Genomic DNA, 16,289 nt, shown 5'->3' on the forward strand with positions numbered 1-16,289 from the left:
CTACAGCCATGATAGGTGGGAGAATCAGGCTGGCATTGAATGAGAGGGATGCCATGGGGTGAGGTGGGTAGATGATTAGTTGAGTTAGATAAGATAGCACCAGGAAACTAGCTCAGACTCGTGCAGAACATTTCTCTGTCACACTCAATGAAAATGTCACTGAGACAAATTATTATTAGATTCAACCCAATGAGTCGAAGACTCTGCTGACCCCAATCCCAGTTACAAAGCTGCAGCAGCTTGACCAATGCTCTCCATCACAGAGAAGGAGCTAAACGTCACCTTACCCTTGGGACATAAGGCAGTGGGGAGTGGGTGGTTGAGGTATAAGTGGCAGAGCACTTTATGGCAAGTAATCATAATTCTATTAGTTTTAAAATAGAGATGGAAAAGGCTGAACCACGTCTAAAACTTAAAGTTCTAAATTGTTGAAAACCAATTTTGTTGATTTAACCAATAATTTTCCAAATTCGATTGGGACAGATATTCTCAGAAAATGGGTCAGTTGGGAAGGAGGAAAGCTTCAGAAATGAGATGTCAGGAATACAGAGACATTATGGCACTATTAGGGTGGTGCGTGTAAGGAATGGTGGAGCATTGCAAAAATTGAGGCTCTGGTCACGAATAAACGGGAAGCATATGTCAGGTATAGACAGCAGGAATTGAGGAGTTTTTCTTAATTCATTCACAGGATGAAGGTGTCCCAGGCTAGACAAGCATCTATTACCCACCCTAATTGCCCAGAGGGCAGTTAGCAGTCAACCACATTGCTGTGAGTCTGGAGTCACTTGTAGGCCAGACCAGGTAAGAATGGCACTTTGTTTCCTTAAAACGTGTCAGTGAACCAGATGGACTTTTCCGACAATCGGAATGGTCATGATTTTGCTCTTAATTCTTGATTTAAAGTGAATCACTAGAAGAGTCTGAAGGCAACAAGAGTATAGTTAATAGGGAAATTCGGAGCATAAAAAGGGGACATGTGATAGCTTTGGCAAACAGAGTTAAGGAGAATTCAAAGGAATTCTACAAATACGTCAAGGACAAAGGAGTAACTGTGGAGAGAATAGGACATCCTTAAAGATCAGCAAGGCTGCCCATGTGCAGAGCCACAGGAAATGGGGGAGGTACTGAACGAATATTTTGTATCAGTATTTACTGTGCAGGAGGATATGGAAGTTAGAGAACTTGGGAAAATAGTAGTGACATCTTGGAAAGTGTCTGTATTACAGAGGAGTTGCTGGAGGTCTTAAAACATGCAAAAGAAGGAAAATGTCCTGGCTTTTATTGATGTACGCTAGAACTCTGAGAAGCTAGGGAAGTGATTGCTGGGCCCCTTGCTATTATTAATAGCCACAGGTATAGTGCCGGAAGACTGAAGGTTGGCTAACGTGGTGCCATTACTTAAAATATTTAAGAAGGTTAATAAGGAAAAGATAGTGAGCCTGACGTCAGTGGTGGGTAGGTTGTTGAAGAGGATTATGAGTCATTAGATTTTCACACATTTTGAAAGGTAACGATTGATTAAGAATAGTAAACATGGCTTTGTGCAAGCAATATTGTGTCTCACTGACTTGACTGGGATTTCTTTGAAGAAGCGACTAAAAAGATTAATTGAGATGTAGTGGTGTACATTGTCGATTTGGACATCAGTAAGGCGTTGAATAACATTGTGCATGGTCATCTGTTTAACAATGTTGGTTCATATGAAAATCATTTGGATACAAAATTAGCTCAAAGGTCAGAGACAGAGGATTGCCATATCTGTTTGTGTCTTAGGCTGGACAAGCACACACTCTCACTCTCCCCGTTACATACACTGATACACATTCTCCCTCTCTGCCACTCACACACACTCGCACTACCCCCTCTCACATTTCACACACGTACTCCACTCTGTCACACACACATGCACACACAGCCACTCTCTCTCCCTCCCACACTCACACCCACACTCCACCTCACTCTGTCTCACACACACACTATGTCTCTCTCTCTCTCTCCTCTTCACACAGACACGCCCCTCACACATATGCACACGCACACACACGAATGCACATATAAACCTGTGGGTTGAATTTGCATTTTCCCATTTGTATTTGCAGATGCATTTTATTTTTTTCCAAAACATACAATTTGTAGACATTCAGTCAATGTGTTATTTTACAAATCGTACTTTGTAAATGAAACCAGTCTAACTCCAGGTCAAGACACAGACAGAGTCCAAACAACGCCTCATGCTTAGAATACATTGTCTGACCGCATGTGTTACTTCAGTTATATCGATAATACCTGAAGGTATCTCCAGGAAGTGACTTGAAATAAATTCTGCAATTTGCATATTAACCAATCAAACTCGCACCTCCATTCCAACTGATTAAGTATTTAAGAGCCATCTTAGGTGTGTATAATTCATGAGTTGTACAGCACTTTGATCTTTTCCTTATAACTTCTGTGTTAGGTCTTCCTCTCCCTCTTACACCCTGATGAAATAGCAGCGCAAGGAAACCTTGTGGTTACAAATAAACACATTGGACTCTAACCTGGTATCGTTTGATTTTTGACCTTGTCCAATCCAGTCCAAAAGCAGTGGCTCCATATCATGGCTTTTACTCGTTAGCTAATCCTCTCTCCTAGCAAGTAAATTGTTTCTCATCCCATGTGTTCTTGTCTTGTATATTAACCTTTTTCAAGACACGTTACGCACTAATGTCTGGAAGCCCAGATATAATACATCTATAGGACCCCCATTATCCACTTTGCTTGTTACGCTTCTTTAAAAAAAGTTACTCAAATCATTAAAACATGATTTATCCTTCATAAAACTATGTTGAATATGCTGGATTGTGGCTTGACTTTGAAAATCTCCTGTTATTAATTCCTTCATAACGCATCCTAACAATTTGTCTTCAATCCCAATAATTTTCTCAACACTTTTCATTTCCGAGTGAAGCTGGTTATTTGAAGTCCTTCCCTTTCTATAACGATTATGTTCCCTTTCATAATTCCTGTGTAACAGGCACAAGGCTGTAAAAGATCTGCTCGAATTGCTGTGTAAGAGGCATGAGTGGCTGATTGGACTCACTCTGTTCCTGCTTTACACACTCGCTGGGCTGAATGTCCTCCTGGTGTTCATACATTATCGTCTCAATGGACTTGCATGTCCTGCTCCTGTTCCTGACCAAGCCGTTCAATATCTCAATGTCCTCCTCCTGTCGCTCAATGAGAGTTTTGGGGACCTATGGAATCTCCCTTCTCAAATGTCACTTTTCAAGGGCTGAACTATGGAGGCAAGTTTTGTTGCCCACGCTGGGTAGCTCAATGGTTAGCACTGCTGCCTCACTGTACCAGCGATCCTAATTCAATTTCAGTCTCCAGGTTCCTCCCACAGTCCCAAGATGTGCAGGAGAGGTGGATTGGACAAGCTAAATTACACATAATGTCCGGGATGTGGAGGTTAGGCGAATCAGTCGTGGAAAACGGCAGGATATAAAGACCAAGTGGGGTAGGTGGTGGGGATTGGATGAGTTAGTCTTCGGAGAATCAGTGTGTTGTCGATGGGTCAAACGTCCTGCTTTCACACTGGAGAGATTCGATGATTAACACCTTTGTTGCAGAATTCCGTTGAGGGAACAATCTTTGAGTTCATTACAACTTCCTTTCCACAGTGAGGAGATTAAAGCTGTGTGCACTACTTCGGATGTGATCTCACTAAGATCCTGAACAGCTGCAGCAGCATTTTACCAGCCTCCTGTAAGGTTCCCATCCAGGTTATAGCAGTCCCAGCTCTCTGGGGAATACGTAACATTGCTGAAAGATCATTGTCCTTCTCTACTACACCAGCACAACGGGGGATCTGGAGAAAATCTCACAATGCCGCTTGAGAAGAACGGGTAAGATGTGATGAGATAATATCCATGTTGAGATATGCCTCGCCAAACATCTCGTCTGAATCTGCCATTAACCTCGCAAGAGCCCACGTCACTCAGATTCCACAGAATCTTAGTGGATCTTAGAAACAGCAAGGAGAAGCAAACATTCATGAGAGTTATGTATTGAAGTGAAAGCTGCAATACAATTGTTGGTTATGTTTTAAAACAGGAAATAAGACATACAGGGTTTGTGGGTACTGCAGGAACAATGGGCAGCTTCAAGTTAAATCTAACCAGTGAATGTTAATGTTGGGAAAATGGATTTCATGAGCGTGTATGAGACGGGTGGCTTTAGCAGTATGTTGAGCACCGAGCTGTTGATCAGGCAATTTTGGAATTGGTATTGTGTGATCAGAAGAGCAAATCGAATGCTTTGCTCTTGAGGATCATTGGGGAATAGTGATTTTAATATATTGAATTTTACATGACGTCTGAATACAAGCAGTTTTTTTAAATATTACGGGTATATACCTAAGTTGTGCAAGACATTAAGTTACGAGAGTAAAGTTGGCTTTAGAGAATTTGGAAAATACATTAAACTGACTTAATGAAAGACAGGCAATATATGTTATTTACTGTAAGGTCTGTTATATACATATATCCCTCCAAGGCCTAAATCGCAAAAGTCAAAGGTAACTCAACGATGGTGAACAAAACAAGTTAAAAATTACATTAGATCGAAGAAAGTGCTTTAGAAAAGGGTCATATATTGTGCATTCATTGAAATTTTGGACGCAACAAAAAAGGACTGATAAACTGATAAGTAAAGTATAAAGAGAACAGGAATACAAACTAACCAGAAGTAAAAAAAAAACTGATGAAAAACTGCCATGAATATTTGAAAGGAAAATAAAAGCAAGGTCAAATATGGAAGAGTGAATGTGTGGACAGGATAATTTATTGTGGAGAACAGAAACAATGACAGGGGAAAACTAACCAGTTACTTTATGTCTGTCTTCACGGAGGAAGGGCCAGAAAATCTCCCAGAAATACCAAGTGACCATGGTACTTGTGTAACTGAAGACTAAAATCATTCATATCAGGTAGCATTTGAAAATATAATTGTATTGACAAGTCTGACAGACCAAAAGTACTTCATATCAGAGTTTCAGAGATAGCTGAAATGGACATAATAATTGCATTGGGAATCACTGTATTTTTCCGTATTCAGGTGGAAAGTTATAAATGCATTCCAAGGATTTACAAAGGGAAGAAGATGGAGAATGGTGAACTACAGACAAGTTAATTTATTGCTCACAGTGGGGAATCTGTTTGAATTTATTGTAAAGAATGTGATATTGGACACTTGGAAAGTTATAGCAAACGTCTAGAGAATTATGCTAGATTTCTGAAAGGGAAGGTAACATTTACAAAAATTTTGCTTGAAGATGTCGCTTGTCGATATAAACAATGGAGAACCAGTGGATATGGTATAGTTGGATATCAGGAGGATTTTTAAAGAATTCATACGGTAAGTTAGACCTAAAACAATAAAGCAAATTGTATTGGTAAGAACATATGCAAATGGAGGAAGGTAAAGTTAAGTTTCCCTTTGTTTGAAGGGAATCAGATTATAGACAATGAAGAGCTCTGTGCTCTCTCTCTTTCCACGGATGATGTCTAACTCGCTGTGATTTCTTGCATTGGTTCAGTACAGATCCCAGCTTCTGTAGTAATTCGCTCCGAGTAGAAGTGAAGTTCTGCACCAGTGACACATCGTGTTGGTGAGACTGTACCTGGAGTATTGTGTACAGTTTTGATTTTCTGATCTAAGTAAAACATACCGATCACATATACTGAATGTACATTCTCTAGATTAACCCCTTGGATGGCAAGATTGTCCGATGATGGAACTCCGCCTGTATTCTGTAGATTTGCAGAGACTGAGAGGTGATCGAAATGAAGCTTTACAAAATTCACACAGAGAGGAATGAAGAACATAGGGGCATTGAAAAGTGCGAGCAGGATTAGTGAGCACCCTAAGATATTCCACAAGGACTTCAAGTAGGACAGAATAACCAGGGAATAATTAGAGCCCATTAGAAACCAAGAAGATAATCAGTGTATGAAACTGGAGAACATTGATAGATTGTGACATAAGAGATTCACATCTGTTTTATGCAGGAGAAGGAGGAGGCATGGTTCAAGAAGATCCACTGGGAAACTCGTGAGCAGATTGATTTGAAATGCGAGCAAGGATAGCTAGTTTTGGCTGGTATTCAATTGGACAAGTCCACAGGTCTGGCTGTGTTGTATCACAAACTGCTGTCGGAGCAAGGCCCTGACCCGAATGTTTAAGTAAATTCTGGTCACAGGGCTGGGGCCAGAGGAACGCAGAACATCTTTTACAGGAACGGTTGGTGCAGGTCGACAAGGGAACTATAGATCAGTGAGTATCAGAACAGTGCCAGTGAAACTATGGGGGAAAATAGGGTGGGAGAAAATGGATCTTCATTTCGAGAGGGATAGTCTTCAGAGGGGAGTCATGCCGAACGAATTTTATTGATCTTTTTTCAAGAAGGTTGATAATATGTTTTTTTTTCAGCAAGGCCTTTGACAAAGCCCTACATGGGAGACTGATAAAGAGAGTAAAATCTCATGGTATCAAGGGTAATTGGTAAGTGACATTCACAATGTCTTTATGGCAGGACAAAGAGAGTGATTCTGGAAACTGTATGAATCGACATCAGTGTCCAGTGGTGTTGTATACGGGTCAATGGTGTTACCCTTATTATTTGTGATACTTATAAATAATGTAGAAATAAAAGTGGAGGGCGTGGGCAAGTGTGGTACGTGAGTTTGCATTTATCACAAAGATTGCACGTGTGGTTGGCAGTGAGGGCTAGGTCTTATGTTACAGAAAAATACAGATGGAATGGCCAGATAAGCAGATCAACGGCAGATGGAATGTTACCCATATAAATATGAGGTGGTGCAATTTGTAAGAATAGAACCATACAGGGGAGTACTCATTGAACGGCAGCACACTAGGAAGCTCAGAGCGTGCTTCTCCACACATCCCTGATTGGGACTGCACAGGGTAATAGTGGAGTTAACAAGGCGTTTGGAATAGTAAATGTAACCTTTACACATCGAGACATAGATTACAAGACTAATACAGGACTTTGGTTTAGCCAAGATGTAATACTGTGTGGTGTTCGGGGAGCCAAATTACAGGAAGGATGTGATTGTACTGGACGGGGTGCAGAAGAGACTCACCAGGATGTTCCATGGGATGGAGCATATCAGCTATGGAGAGAGGCTGGGTAAGCTCGGATTGTTTACATTGGAGCAGAGAATCCTGAGCGGAATGTGATTCAGAAGGATACGATTATGAGGAGCATGGACCAGGTGGATATTCAGCAGCTGTTCCTTTTCGTCAGTGGGCTAAGAACAAGGGAGCACACTTTTAAAGCGAAGGATTTGAGATGTTGAGATAATTTGCTGATTGCTTTTCACCCAGAACGTGCTGGGGTCTGGAATGTACTTCCTGAGACGGAAGTTATCGTGGTAACTTCATGACTGCTAAATACCTACTTAGGCGAGCTCTTAAAGTGTCATAACATTCCCGGCTATGGGCCTGGAGTAGGAGAGTGGGACTAATGTAGATTGTGCTGTATTTCTGACGGTGCAGAGACTATGCTCCTGTGATTATATGGTGTGGACATGAATTGCTGGGTTTCTGAAGACAACATTAATAAGAGTTATAAGGTGAACTGTCAATGGAAAAGATAAGAGAAAACAAGTGCAGCTTCGTTACACTCTCAATCCAGAGAATAGAAAATGAGAACAGGGAAATGGTAGAACTATTAAGCAACTACTTCAGTTCTGTCTTCACAGAAGGAAACAAACAAAACAAATTAAATCTTCCCAGCAAGACTGGAAAGACTAACACTCGTCAGAAAAAAAGGATGAAATTAGTAAATAAAATGATTTGGGAGAAATTATTGGATTGAAAGTATGGTTGAATTTAGAATACAGATAGAAGGTGAGAACGTAAAAGCCTATATCAAGGTCCTGTGTTTAACCAAAGCAGATGGCAATAGGATGAGAGAGGAGTTGGGTAAAGATGGTTGGAAGTGAAGACTTTATGGTGGAACAGTTTATGAACAGTGGAAGGCTTTCAAAGCAATCTTTCAACGGTCTCAGCAACAGCATATAATAGTGAAATGGAAGGACTGTAGGAAAAGGGTAATCTGCTGGGAATGTCTCAGGAAATAAGGGAGGCTATCAAATTAAAATAAATAGCATAAATTATGGCAAAGACGAGTGGGAAAGTAGAAGATTGGGAAAACTTCAAATGTCAAAATAAGCAACAAAAATGGTATCAAGACCCATCAGATAGGTTATGAGAGTAGACTACCTCAGAATATAAAGATGATAGCAAAATAGTCTATAAATATACAAATCGAAATGAATGGCTAAGGTAAGCAATGGTCCTTTAGAGAAGGGGTATCCAGTAAAGGGATATGAGGAAATGGATGAGGAGGTGAAGAGTTATTTAGTCCGTCTACACAATGAAGGACACTAATAACATATCAGAAATTGTCAGAGAGGACGGTAAGTGAGTACCTGGAAACAACCATTCCCAAGACAGAGATAGTGTTGGGCAAGCTAATGGATCCAAACTTAGATTAGTCTCCTGGCCCTGATAGAATGTATCCCAAGGTAATAACAGAGGTGATGAGAGAAATAGCAATTGCACTTGTGGACATTTTTCTGAATTCACTGGACTCTGATGCAATTCCAGCAAATTGGAAAGCAGGAGTTCACACATCACTGTTTAAAAAAGGAGGTAGACAAAAAGTGGGGAATTATACACCGGTTAGCATAACAGCTGTAGGGGAAAATATTTCAATCTGTAATCAAGGAATAAATGGCTATGTATCTTAATAGAAATTGTCCCGTTGGGCAGAAGCAGTGATGGTTCATGAAAGGCAGGCCACGTGTGACGAACCTATTGGAATTCTATGAAGACATTACAACTGCAGGGACCCAGTAGGTGTGGTGTACTGAGATTTCCAAAAGACATTCGATACAATGACGCCAAAAAGGCTGCTGCGTAATGTGTGGCATTATGAGTAATGTGTTAGTATGGATAGAGGCTTGGTTAACTAACATGAAGCAACGAGTGGGAATACATGATTGTTTTTCTGGTTGCTGATCAGTGACTAGTGGAGTGCCTCAGGGATCGGTGCTGGGACCGCAATTATTTACAGCTTGCATAAGTGATTTGGAATAGGGGGCCACATGTAGTGTCTCAAAGATTAGAGATGATATTAAATGAGTGGCAGAGGTAAGTGTGCAGAGCACTGTTAAACTTTATAAAGGGACATAAATAGTTGAAGTTAGTGGACCATGGTCTGGCAGATGGAGTTCAATTAAAATAAATGTGAAATCGTCCATTTTGGTCGGAAAAAATAGTAAAAAGGACTCTTACTTGAATTGTTTAAAAAAACAGCATGCTTTTGTGCAGAGGGGCCTGGGTGGCCTTGTGCATGGATCACAGAGGTTAGTCTGCTGGGGCAACAGGACATTAACAAGGCAAATTGAATTTGTCCTTCATTGTGAAAGGGATTGAGTGTAAAAGCAAGGAGATTATGTTGCAGCTTTACAGGGTGCGGGGAGACCACACCTGCAGTACGTGTAGTTTTGGTCTCCCTACTTGAGAAAAGAAAAACTGGCACTACAATGGATGCAGAGGACGCTCGCTAGGTTGGTTCCAGAGGTGACGGGGGTGGTTATGAGGAGAGATTGAATAGATTGGAATTATACATTAATTGGAATTTGAAAGAATGAGGGAGGAAAGAATAGAAACATATATATTTGCGAAGGGAGTAGATAAGATAGAAATATAAAGGATGTTTCCAGAAGCACGTGTAACCAGGATAACATGGCAACGCCTCAATATTAGATGGAGCAGATTTAGGACAGAATTGAGAAGGAACTTCTTGACCAAGAAGATTGTGAATCTGTGGAATTCTTCGCCCAGTGAAATAGTTCAGGATTCGTCAATGAATATGTTTGAACTCAGATAATTTTTGAACAGTAAAGGAATTAAGGATAATGATTGGGCGGGTAAGTGGAGCTGAGGTCATGAAATGATCAGCCATTATCTTATTGAATGGTGGCGGAGGCTTGAAGGGCCAAATGGCCTACTCCTACTCCTAGTTTGTGCATTCTTATGTAATGGGTAAACATGAAATGGGAATCATATTTGAGAAATTGACAGGTCAATACATTCAGAGAAAAAATGGATGCAATGCATTTAGATTTCCTGAAAGATTTTGATAAAAAAAATCTATGGCCTAGTGAGCAAACTCAAACGTTATTGGATTGGGACTAAAATACGAACATGGTTTTAGATGAGGAGAATTGACACGAAGCACTGAACAGTTTTGAAGTGGAAGGATCATGTCAAGCATTTAGTTGAGGGAATCAAATGCAATATTTCTTAGTCTGCTGACAGCATGAAACGATGTTGGATTGTTAGTGGATGAGGAAGGATGTAAAAAAGCTCCCAGGTGACTTAGACAATTGGAGTGAATGGGCAAATACGTGGCAGATGAAGATGCGACGGTGTGTACTTTTGATTGGGAACAATAGAACAGCAACCTATCATTTGATAAGGGATTGGATGAAACATGTTGGTCTTTAAAGGGATATATGTTCTTTTTATTTTCCAGCTGTGACCTCCGAGGTCAGTGAAGGGTAGTGAGTTCTGAAGGCAGACGTCAATACTTGGAATGGCATCGGCATGCTGACCAGTGTACACAGATCCAAGTGGGGAACTGTAACATTGAAAAGGATCTGGTTCTCCTTCCACACCAGTCACTGAAAGCAATATTGCAGGAGCAGAAAGCAGACAGGAAGATAAATGGTGTGTTGACCTTCATTTCTAGGGGCTTGACTTACAGGAGCAAGGGTGTCCTACCGCAGGTGTACAGGGTCTTGATGAGAGCCCATCTTTAACATTGTGCAGTATTGTGCGTAGTTTTACTCTCCTAACCTAATAAAGGGCAAACGTGACATTGAGGAAGAGCAGTGAAGGATGACCCGACTGATCTCTGGGATGACAGGCTTGTTGTGAGAGCAGCGTTTGGGGCGACTTGGACTGTATTCCATGGGATTTAGGAAAATGAATGGAGATCTCCGTGAAACATATAAAACTCTGACAGGGTGAAACTGATTGGAAGCAGAGTTGATAATTCCCCTGGATTGGACATCTAAAACGAGACGCCACAGTATTAGGTTAGGCGGGCCACTCTGCATTGAGATGAAAATAAATGACTGCACTCAGTGACTGGTGACTCTGCGGATTTCTCTCCCACATAAGCTGTGGAACACAAGGCACTGAATATAAATAAGGATTTCTCGACACTAAACCGATCGGGAGGCATCTGGAGTACAGCTGTCACAAGTTCTCAGATGTTAGGGAGGAGGCCTCTGCAGGTTTAACAAGACTGTGTTTCCCGTTCCCTTTTCTGATACCGAGGCTGGTGCTGGGTGTTCTGTCAGTTTTATCCTTCCAAACATCGGAGCAGTTTGATACAATTTAGTGTCTTGCTTTACCATTTTAAACACTATTAAAAAGTTTATCACGTGAGTGTGTGTCTAGAGTCACGTTTAGGCCAGAACGGAATGCATGGAATTCACTAGACCAGAATTCACTTCCTGAAAGTACATTGGTGAAGCAAATTGCAGTTTGCAATTGACATTGATTTCAGCGTCATGGTTACTGACACCAAATTTTAGATCTTGATATTTTATTAACTGTTATTAACTTCCATCAGCTGCCAGAGCATTAGCCTGGTCTGGACTGGTAATCCAGTGACATTTCCACAACACAATACCATATCCACATGGGTAGCTAACTGGAACCATACTGAGCAGGACATATCTGTGCTGTTTGACAGATCTGGCGAAAAGAACTTCTACTAGTTTAACGATTGTGATGGGACTGAGGGGGGTAGTAATGGGTCAGATTTTAATTATTCTCCTCTTAGCGAACTGGACATAGCTGAGTAATTTTCCGCATTTCTACGGAGATGTCAGATTTGGAACTGGAATGAAACAGCTTCCCCAGCGACACGGCTTGTTGTGCAGCACACGTCTTCAGTCGTCTTGAAGGAATGGTGTCAGGGCCCATTGCCTTTATCCTATCTGCTTTGTTCACCTGTGTCTTCAAGTCACGTGCAGCAAATCAAATTGATTGTAGATGGGCATCTGTGATTCTGTGGACATCATGGCGAGGGTGAGGTTAATTATCCACTCAACACTTCTGGTATAGTATCGTACCAAAACTACATTCTTAACTATTACACTGATGTACAGGGCTGTTCCATTATTTAGGAAGTGGAGCCCTCTTGTCCATGAAGTTGTTTATCTGTCCATCACCTTTTATGGCTGGATGTGACAGGATTGTTGCTTTGTTGGTGTTGGGATCATTGCACCCTCTCTATCAGATGTTAGTTCTGCTGTTTGGAATGCAAGCAGTCAATTTTGGGAGCTTGAACGAGTTGTCATCAGGTTTAGGTACACATGATTCGGATAGTGGCACGTTCACCAATATATCACTGAACAATAGATCAACATGGTTGGAATGGTAGACCGAGGGATCATCCCAGAAAAAAAACCTTACAGATGGTGCTTGAATATAATTCTGCTTCTGCTGCTGCTGTGCTCTACAGAACAACATATCTGCCAGCAATTCTCTATTTAAGAAAGTTTGGAGAGTTAGATCATTTCAAGTATTTACAGATGAGTTTTGACTTGGAAATGAATTGAGTGCAATGAAGGACTAGTGATGAAGGAGGAGTGAAATCGTCATAGACTCTTAGAATCATACAATATGCAAACAGACCTTTCGGCTTAAAACGTCAATGCTCACCTGGTTTCCGAAATTGGATTATTTCTATTTTTCTTCTTTTACCACAGACGCCCTCCAAACATTTGCTATCCATTCACACATCCAATTGTCTTTCAAATGTTGTATTTGTACTTCCCAATGCGACTTCCTCTGACAGCGCGCTACCTATACACACCACCCTCTGTGAGAAACCAGTGTCCTTATGATATCGTTTAAATGTCTTCCCTCTCACCTTAAAACTATCCTCTCTGGTTCTGGACATACCCACCAGTGGGAAAGGATCTTGTCTATTCATCCTATCCATGCCTCTCATGAGGAAATAAAGGTCGCCTCTTAGCCTGCAACGCAAAAGGAACAAAATCCCAGCCTTATATCTCAAAACCTCCGGTCTCCGTCACATCATTTTAAATACTTTTGCCCCCGTCCCAGTTTATATTCTTCCTATAGCAGGGCGAAAAGAATTGTACTCAGTACACCAAATGTGGCCTTACTATTCTCTTGTAGAACCACGACATGATGCTCTGGTTCCTGTAATCAATGCTCTGACCGATGAAAGTCAGCTTGCCTTATGCCTTATTCACTGTCCTGTCAACCTGCGACTCCACTTTCACTGAACTATATACCTGGTCTCGGGATCTCTATTTGGCAACACTCCCTAGCATGCTACCATTTACTAAAATAAATTCTACACTCGTTGCCTAACAAAGTGCAATATCTCACATTTATCTGCATGAAGCTCCATCAGCCAATGCTCAACCCACTTTCCAAGTAGATCAAGATATCTTTATTTTCTAAGACAGCCTTCTTCACTGTCCACCATAACTCCAATTTTGGGGATATTTTCTCCAAATTAATATCCATGGTTCCAATATTCTCATCCAAATCATTTACAAAAACAACAGCCTGGTCATTGCGGCACAATGCTGGACTCAGGCCTCCAATTGGAACAGCAAATCTCTTCCAACTCCCTCTGCCTCCTACAGTCAAGCCAGTTTTGCATCGAATTGGATAGCTCTCCCTGATCTCATGTGATCTAACCTTATTAACCAGGCTACCACGTGGAACCTTGTTGGGCCTCACTAAGGATCCACGAAGACAACGACTGCTGCTTTACCTTCATCTATCTTTCCAATCACCTCTTCAAAAACTGCAATCTCGTTGTGTGATATGGATTCCTAGACATAAAGCTGTGCTGAATATCCCTAATCAGTCCTTGCCTTTCCAAATGCATGTAAATCCTGCCTCTCAGAGTTTCCTATAAACACTTCTTCACCCTTGACATCAAACTCACTGGTCTGTAGTTTCCTGGGTTTTCTTTGCAGCCAAATTACAAATAATATAACAACATTAGCTGTCTTCCTGTCCTCCAGGACCGCAACCGTGGCTGTCAATGATACACATAAGAAAGTCAAGAGAACTGCAGATTTCGTAAACCAGAAACTAAGACAGGAATGTTCTGGAAAAGCTTTGCAGGTCTGGCAGCATCTGTGCAGAGAAATCCGAGTTAATGTGTTGCAACACGGGGGAACCCAGGCCCTCCACCACCACCACGCGCTAGTTTAAACTTGCAACACAGAAAAGATTTAAACTGTTTTGTAATCTGTAAAAATTCGGAAGGCCAATAACCATCCTAAAGGTCACTATTTAAAGTAAAAATTGACAACTTTTTTTTTAAAGGCTAACAGAGAATAATTAACTAACACCTATTTGCAACTCCTTTCTGTGACCTATCTTTTACTTTCCCTTCGACAATACTGGTACGATCACCCACCCGGCCCAAATTAAGATATACCAAAACATTCAAATTTCAGAACCAGCCAGCTGTCGAATCTTCTCTTTGTATCTTCCTCTGTCTTCGTTTCTTCTCCTTAGAGTTTTTGCTTCACAGGTCATTGATAAATAAAGGTACATTTCGGAGAGCTATTCTCCGGGCAGTCTGCAGATGTTGGTGGCGAGGCAGTTCTCCCCTAACTGGTCAAATGTTTTTCAACTTTCTACCCCAAAGCATTGGGTAACTTTTTTTTAAAATATTGCCAAATGCCAAATTTAAATTCGATTGTAGTTTAGCTTCTTGGAAATAATTTAAACGGATTGATGAAATTTTATTTTATTTTTTGTCTCATAGCAACCCAGGTACTGCCAGCTGCTGAACCAAATGTCACCTTGTAAATTTTCCAGAACTCACTGTGCTTGTAAATCCTTCAACTCTCTTAAAGGTACAGTACCCTTCACACGTTCATAGCACCTTCTCTCTCAAAAAAGAACCATCGTAATGAAAACACGTCTCATTTGTCTTTCTGTTCTTTAAACACATTACCATAACATACAGAAAACTGAAATCTAAGTTCACCTTAACTCCTGCCCATATACCTATATATAACATTGGATAAATACAAATCTCGTCTAAACTTTATCAGTTAAATCGGTGAGAACGCATCTGCGATTACATTCTTACTACAAGCTACATGCACGATTTTTAAATTAAATGTCTGCAACATAATACTCCAATGAAATAGTCTTTAAAGCGTTCAAGGATGTAAGCAGATTGCGCTCCGTGTACACAACCGTCTCCAACACGCTGTTTGTGAATACACATTAAAATGTTATAAGGCTAGTACCAAACTCAATAGTTCTTTCTCAATCGTGGAATATTTGCTCTGGTGGATGTTGAGTTTCTTTGAAAAGTACGATCCCATCTCATTGTCCTGTAGCAGTACAGCTCCAATGTCACTCGTGTCGACGGCAACTTTGAAAGGTTTTCAAGCATTTGGTATAGCTGAAACTAGTTTGGTGGTCAATATTTCTTTTTAATGGTCGAATGCCTCCTGGCATTGTTCTTTCAACCAAAACTTTGTGCTCTTCTTCAGCAAGTCGGATAATGCTGTCACTACACTGCTAATGTTTGGAACAGACATCTGATATAATTCGCTGACTCCGAAGGAGTGAAGCACCTTTTTCTTCGAGGTTGGTCGTCGAAATTCCTCGGTTGCTTTTGTCTTTGCGTTCCATGACCGATATTTTGTCCCCAGAACATCATGTCTGCTTTCACGAATTCTATTTTGTTTAATTTTATCACCAGTTTTGTTTCTCGTATTCGTTCAAAAAGCTCTGCTGACTGTACCAAGTGACCTTTCCAGGATTTAGGAAAAATCACTACTTAGTCTAAACGGACGGTACAGTTTAGTAATCAGGCCACAGCTCTGTTCATGGGTCTTTGGAATGTTTTGGGTGTGTTCGTCATTCCAAAGGGCATCACTTTGAAATGATGCAGACCATTTGGCGTTACAATTCAGAAATTTCTTTCACTGTCTCTGATAAAGGTAACTGCCAGAATCCACGCATTAACTCCAACTTCGTGATGTTACTAATTTGTCCAACGTTCTCGATACAGTCCTTCAACGTCGGTATTGGATATAAGTCTGATTTTGTAACCGTGTCGATGTTCCAATAATCCAAACAAAATCATTGAGTCCCATCTGGTTTGGGAACTA

Source organism: Chiloscyllium plagiosum, unplaced genomic scaffold (assembly GCF_037043375.1).
Source record: "Chiloscyllium plagiosum isolate Xiang-an unplaced genomic scaffold, Cpla_swu_hap1 HiC_scaffold_37, whole genome shotgun sequence".
NCBI lineage: Eukaryota > Metazoa > Chordata > Chondrichthyes > Orectolobiformes > Hemiscylliidae > Chiloscyllium > Chiloscyllium plagiosum.